Here is a 7,356-nt window from a genome sequence, read left to right on the forward strand (position 1 = left end):
AAACCTGAAGCAGATAGCGGGCGGTGTTTTTGTGTCTATATTTAGCACGTTTGAAAGGCAGGTGCAAACTGGCACAGCGTTACGCACACATGGCTGCAGTCACTGTAAAGCTCATCATAACATCGCTTTACAACATGCCCTCATAAGCTGGGCTTACAAGCATCACTAAATGTTTTAGTCAATCAAACCAAGAGAACAAAATAATAATAATAAAACAACACAAATTCAAAGCAGTTCAGCACCACGGATAGCGACCGCATCATTTTGACACCCACTTTAACTTTTTCATATAAAGAGAGCACAGTAGGTCACTGTATCAACAGATATACAGTTTAGTATAATTGTCACAGCGGCCCACATGTTCACATACAAACAAAAAATCTATATGAAGTACTCGGCCTACTCACCACTGTTTGGACGAGCCTTAAGCTCCGCGGACTTGTCCACGATGCACTGTATGTCCATTTTCTTTGATCTGTCATTCTCAATAGATAACATGACATGTCCACTCAGTCTATTCTGTCCCATCGTGCTCATCAAGGGGTTTTTAGTTAGTTTTAACTTGGAGAATGAGCGCTCACTGAGCTGCGCCAGGCAGCTCTGCATAACTCCTCATCTCGTGCTTGCAGCAGTGTGTTGGGGTGAATTGAGTCAAACATGTTCACAGTTCCATTTAAGCTGGTGAATCTTTAGGACAGTTGCTGGATGATGATATCAGGCATTAAAAATGTTCACCCGAAAGTTGCTCCCTGGGACAGTGAGGCGACTGTCTTCATCCGAGTGACACCTAACTTTTCTAGAGCAAGAGTGGCAGACTAAGCCTCATCAAATCGCTCTCTAAACTCCATCAAAACACTGATTGAGTTTTGCAGTAGAGTAGATGCGTTTATTTCATCGGCAGATCTTCTGTTTTTTCACATCATTCACCTTTTCACAGATGGCCTCCCAAATCGTGTTTCTAACGCTGAGATGTCTCTGCTGGAGTTCACCGATGTGTTTATTTCCCTCCTCCACAAAGATCTCCAACTCCATGACTTCAAACTTCATTTATCACTTAAGGCCACTCTGTTCTCTCAAACTCTCCATGGTGACAGCCGATAGCACACGCAAAATCCTCGTAAAATAGGGCGGTCCACACCACTTTTGCACTCATTATCATTTGCGCACGCAGTCTTAGTAGATCACCCGCAACACGCCCAGAAATAACACATGCAAAATTATTATTTGCACACGCAAATTAGTGCTAGTTATTTGGGATCTTAGTAGATCAGGCCCAGAGTGTGCTAAAGGCAGCTAAAATGTCTGGAAAGACAAAGTCTGGGTCCCAGAAAATGAGGGAAAGAAAGGAGAGAGAGGAGAGAGAGAAGAAAGGGCGACAGTATGTCAGTATGACAGTATAGTCTTTGAGTGGTTAAAATCAACCTGTTTGCTAGTTTGATGTCCACAATGAGATGAACTACGTTGTAGCTAATCATACTAAATGGGTTTCCACGCCCTCCCTACCAGACTCAGCAGCTGATATATCAGCAGGTACACTGTCTCCCCACAACTCCCCCCAACCCAATGAACAAGAAGATGAGCAACGTAGCATGTCAATTAGCATTATTGAAGGGGGTCTGTGGAAATCTCTTGTTTCTCTCTCTATCTGTACAAAAGCCTATAAAAACAAAGCTATAGCTAAGCTACATAAGCTACAGCCTATAGTCTGTTCTGGATGCTGGGCAGGTTTGAAGCATTGAGGGATTTAGTCTGTTTTAATGTCACGTCTGGGTCGATTGGATCCTGGAGATGTGGTTACAGCAGTTGCACATGGTTCTTGTGGGCTTTGGTGATGGGGCCCAATGTGATATTTTTTCATGGGGCCCAAAATCCCTGGCGTCGCCCCTGGGAGGATGTCTACGGCAGCTCAGAGGAACCTACGAGACAAGGGAGCTCAGGGACTCCAGAAAGGTCTATGTTTGTAATGTCCATCATAACAATGCAATTCTCAGAGAAGCTGTCCCAGGGGTTGGAAAAATTGACAAAATGCAGTGAAAATCAATACTGTTTATACTCCATCATGCTCTGTGTGTCTAAAGAACAAACTGAAATGATATTTACTGCTAAGAAAAGGCTTTTTAAGCCCAAATGATTGAATTACATCCTTTTAGTTTGTTCTCAGCAGCATGAGAGCCAGACAGCAAGAGCCTCTTCCTAATACAAGCCAAAGCTACTCATATGAGACAATGGCATCAAATGCTGCCACTCAGCCATGATGCTATTGAGAAAGCCTTAGAGAGCGGAAAAGGAATATTTAGCAGAGAGTTTGTCTTTGTTTTACCAGAGTAGGTTTCCATTCCATTCTCTTGGAAGGCAATAAAAACAAACTGTGGATGTTTGTGGGCGGGGGAGTCCCATCAATTTATCTTGTTTATGGAAGCGACAGGAGACCGCTCAGCTATTGTGTCTGCCTCTCTGCCACAATTGGTACAATACTCAGGACAAGGATTTAACCAGCTCCATCTGCCTACTCTTGTGCCCCACTCCGTCTCACTCTCTAACTCCCAATCCGAATCATCTCTCCTAGCCTGCATGGGCACGAGTGTGTGCTGTATGTTTATGCCTTCCTGCACTTGATTCTTTCATTCTTCCGTTCTTTTTCTTTTAAACACTGCACCAGCTCTCTCTTTTCTTCCCCTTACTCCTGTTTCTCTGTCCTTCATTGACTCCAGTGCGCTCCATCATTGACTTCCCTGACCTCCCGACAGCCTTGCCTTGACATTCAGACGACGTGTTCATCTCCTGTTTGTCTCGGTCAACACACTGTATGATTGATGCACAGACTGTCAATAGGCAGCATGGCGTGGCCTGTCCACTTCTGCAGACATCTATACCTTTAACAGGCAAGAACCTAAATCCTTTTTTATTCAGCTGTGAGCTGCTACAACTTGTTTTCTGTGTCTGAGGCTCAGCTTTATACAGCTACAAGATGAAGCATGGCTTGTTTGTACTTTATGTGTCAGTGTTTTTTATTGGTGAATCAGCTCCTTGGATTGTTAAGGTGCAGTATTGACCCTTGGCTGTGTTGCAGTGGAGACTAAATCAACAAAACTTTCCTGGTATTTTGATTTAAATGATTTAGTTTATAGCCGCAAAAGAAGATATGCTGGAGTAGGCTATTGCTCAGTACGTTCTATAGCAGGATTAAAGGTGACATATCAGGCTTTTTTCATCAATATATATTGGTCTAAGAGGTCCCCAAAACATGTCTTTAAAGTTTATGCTCAAAAATACACTTTGAAATCAGATTTTGGTCTGCCTGAAAACCCCTCTTCTTCAGCCCTGCTCAGAACAGTCTGTTTTCTCTCTGACCACGCCCCCTCAGGAAGTGGATGTGGCCTCGGCTGTCCAGCACGTTGCTCACAGACCCGCGTTACTTCAACCCTCTGAATCTGATCCAGAATCTGATCCTGACAGAGAGGCGCCTGCAGCAGAACCTTTCTGAAGGATTGGTCACAGATTTAGTGTTTCTTGTTGTTTTATTTATCAGTATGTCGACGTGTGTCTTAGTACACAGCGACGAACATGTAGCTATGTGGCTATGCTAACTAGCGCTAGCACTTATCCATGACAAATAAAAATCATCCACTAGATCTTCAAATCTGCAGACGTGGGGAGTAAAACCGACCTCTGCCAGAAAGGCAGCGGGACCTTTCTGAAGGATGTGTCACAGATTTAGTGTTTCTTGTTGTTTTATTTGTCAGTATGTAGAAGTGTGTCTTAGTACACAGCTACAGCTACAGCTACGACATGTAGCTATGTGGCTATGCTAACTAGCGCTAGCACTTTTCCATGACAAATAAAAATCATCCACTAGATCTTCAAATCTGCAGACGTGGGGAGTAAAACCGACCTCTGTGTTTATTAAGACAGCCTACAACTAGCATGCCTCCCTCCTAAGCTCCTTGTTAGCACACGTGTGCAGGTAATGAAAAACAGAGGGGGGATTCAGTATTATTTTATACAGTCTATGGGCTGAACAAGCTCTGAGCTCTGACTCGAGGGGTTTTCAGGCAGACCAAAATCTGATTTCAAAGTGTTTTTTTGAGCATAAACTTTAAAGACATGTTTTGGGGACCTCTTAGACCAATATATATTGCTGAAAAAAGCCTGATATGTCACCTTTAAAGGATGGATGGTTAATCAGTGTTTGGGAAACAGTGTGTGTGGGTTTGTTTTTTGTTTATTTGTCATTTCTTATATGTTTGTTTAATGTTGTCTTTGTTTGTTTACCCTCTGTCTTTGTCAAACATACTATGTCTATGTTACACATAAGAGTGTATGTTTATGTAAGATTCCTTGTATTTCTTGTCTGAAAATCAATGAAAACTGTTGAACACAAAAAGAGATTTAACATTCAACATTCAACACTAAGATTAATCATTAATATTGAACAATTCATTGTATATTTATATTTAACCTGTATATTTAACATTTAGATTTATATTTATATTGAACATTCAGATTCAACGTTTAATATTTAGATTTATATTTAACATTTAGATTTAGCATTTAGATTTAACAGTGATTTTAACTTAAATATATTTTTTACAACAAAGATAAAATGGAAAAAGATCAGAAATATTCCTCTAAATGTGTTATACTGTTTTGGAGCTAAATGTGGAGAATTGTTGCTGTTATTTTCAGTGTGCACAACTTTACAAACGATGCCCCACAGTGAAATAAAAAACGAACAAATTTAATGAAAGTGACACAAGGTCACCACATTTTAAAGAATGACACAGCTAAAGCTGTTTAATTGGGTCCATCAATTGAGACATATCATTCCCTGGTTGAAAATATTGATGTAAAAAAAAATTGACTGCGGTCCAAATGTTGTATTAATCATCATCACTCTATGATAGCTCACTGTCTTGACTTTTTAATTTGACAATGTCTCAACCTGAATCTAGACATGATCTAAAAGCATTACACTCATCCTCTGTCTGCCTGGATTCGTTCCTGTTTTTCACTGCTGCTCTACACCCAAAGAAAACAACACTCCAGACACCATTGACTTCTGCTCTCCACACACAACAGACTTCCTATTACGCTATTGATTGACATCAGCCACGTCTGAAGTATCAGAGCCAGGAAAGGTAACAGGTTGCAACACGTGACACGCTCTTGGCTTTCACCTTCAGCCAAATATCCAGAGGGGATCCTGCTTTCTGGTAAAACGTTGTGTGTGAGTGGTGAGTACTGAGAAAGGGTTAGTCATGGCACATAGCACAGATACTACATTTCTGTGGACAGACAGCTTAATTCTTCAGTCTCGCTGTAATTGAATCACTGTGGAAATAATTAACTGTATCACAGAACAGATGCATACTGTCAGAAGATTGTTATAGACCCTAAATTGGTTTTAAATGATTTACTTTTCAAAATCAGATATCCAAACAATACGATGTTCTGGAAAGATTGTTGAAAAAGAAAAAAGGGTAAGGCTATAATAATAATAATAATAATAATAATAATAATAATAATAATAATAATAACACAACAGACATAATGATAATAAAAACAACAATAATAATAATACAAAAATATATAATAGTAATAATTATTATTATAATTATAATAATTGTAATACTTATAACAATTATAATAATTGTAATAATTATAATAACAATAATAATAATAATAATAATTATTATTATTATTATTATTATTATTATACTACAAACAATAATATTGATAATAATAATAAAAAAAACAAAGAGTCTTTGTTGAAAAGTAAGTTGCTATTACTAAGTCTTCATCTCTTTATGAAGCTTTTATTTTGTTTTTTTCTGCTATGTGGCAGTGTGAATCTGCATATCAGATAAATATTTAGGATCACAGAGCAACATTTAACATTAAGGTTACACATTTTGCTTGCTGGACAAACTGGACCAATACATGTTCATATGGGGCCCTTACACAACTTGGTTGTCTATTTCAGCTAATTAAGAGGTCAATCTGATAGCTAGATTTAAAGATACTTGAAGGATGGATGGATAATCTTTATTTAGGAAACAGTGTGGGTTTGTTTTTTGTTTATTTGTCATTTCTTATATGTTTGTTTACCCTCTGTCTTTGTCAATACTAATAATACTACTACTACTACTAATACTACTAATACTACTAATAGTAATAATAATAATAATAATAATAATAATAATAATGAGAAGAAGAAGAGGAACAACAACAACAACAACGACAAGAATGACAAAATTATTTTTATTTTTGTTGATATACATTTAATTTACTGGTGCCTTTCAAAACACTCAAGGTCAAATGACAAGGCAGAGTTTAAAAAGAAAACGTTTAATAAGATAAGATAAAGATTTTTAGTTGGAGTAAATGGATCAATCGTAACATTTTCCCTCCAAGAGGTTGCAATGTTGCTATTCAGTGAATTACTGAAAATTTAACCAATTATTGCATCTTTTTTGGGAGCATCAAATGTTTGGCCAACACCCCATATTCCCAAACAGGCAATGTACTGTATATCCTCTAGTTTACTTCTTTTTAACTTAATTCTAGGGACATATTTACCTTGATTAGATAGGACAGCACAAAGGAGTCAGGAAATGTTGGAAGTACAGTGTGGCGTGGTTTTCAGAGCAGCTGTGGCTCAGTGGTAGAGTCGGTCATCTCTCAAACATAAGGTTGGCAGCTCCATCCCAGCTCCCGCTGTCGCATGTCCAAGGGAACTTGGGCAAGACACTGAACACCAAATTGCTCCTGGTGACATATTCAGCAGTGTGTGAATGCGTATGAGTGGGATTAGTTATTACTGCTGGTGCCCTAGCAGCCTCTGCCATCAGTGTATGAATACAAAGTGAATAGGTTAATGTGATGGCAATGTGGATTATGGCCCCTGTACATGGGGTGCACAGGTCAGCCGTTAGTCTAAAATGCCCTTTTAACGCCCTTTTTCAACTAAAAGTTGGACCGGGTCCCATTTAATGGTGCAACCAATTACCAGTCAATGCAGAGAGAGGTAGAATACTTGACACTCCAAGAAGTAAATGCAACACAGACTACACTAGCACCACTTTATGACTGCTTATCTCCCTCATTACTCATGTATTTAAAGACAACGGTGGGAGACTATTTGTTTAAATAAACCTTGTGGTTTGCTGGGTCTATGTTCTGTTGTTAAAGACCCAACATCAAGACAGGATCAGATCCAGTCCTAACTTCCAGACAGGACTCAGTCTGATCTCATCTCAATCCACCATGAGCAGAGCACTTTGCAGCATTTAGCAAGTTACAGTGGCAAGGACAAACTTCCTTTAACAGGCAGAAACCTCCAGCAGGACCAGACTC

The sequence above is a fragment of the Notolabrus celidotus genome, chromosome 23, assembly GCF_009762535.1.
Source record: "Notolabrus celidotus isolate fNotCel1 chromosome 23, fNotCel1.pri, whole genome shotgun sequence".
Taxonomy (NCBI): Eukaryota; Metazoa; Chordata; class Actinopteri; order Labriformes; family Labridae; genus Notolabrus; species Notolabrus celidotus.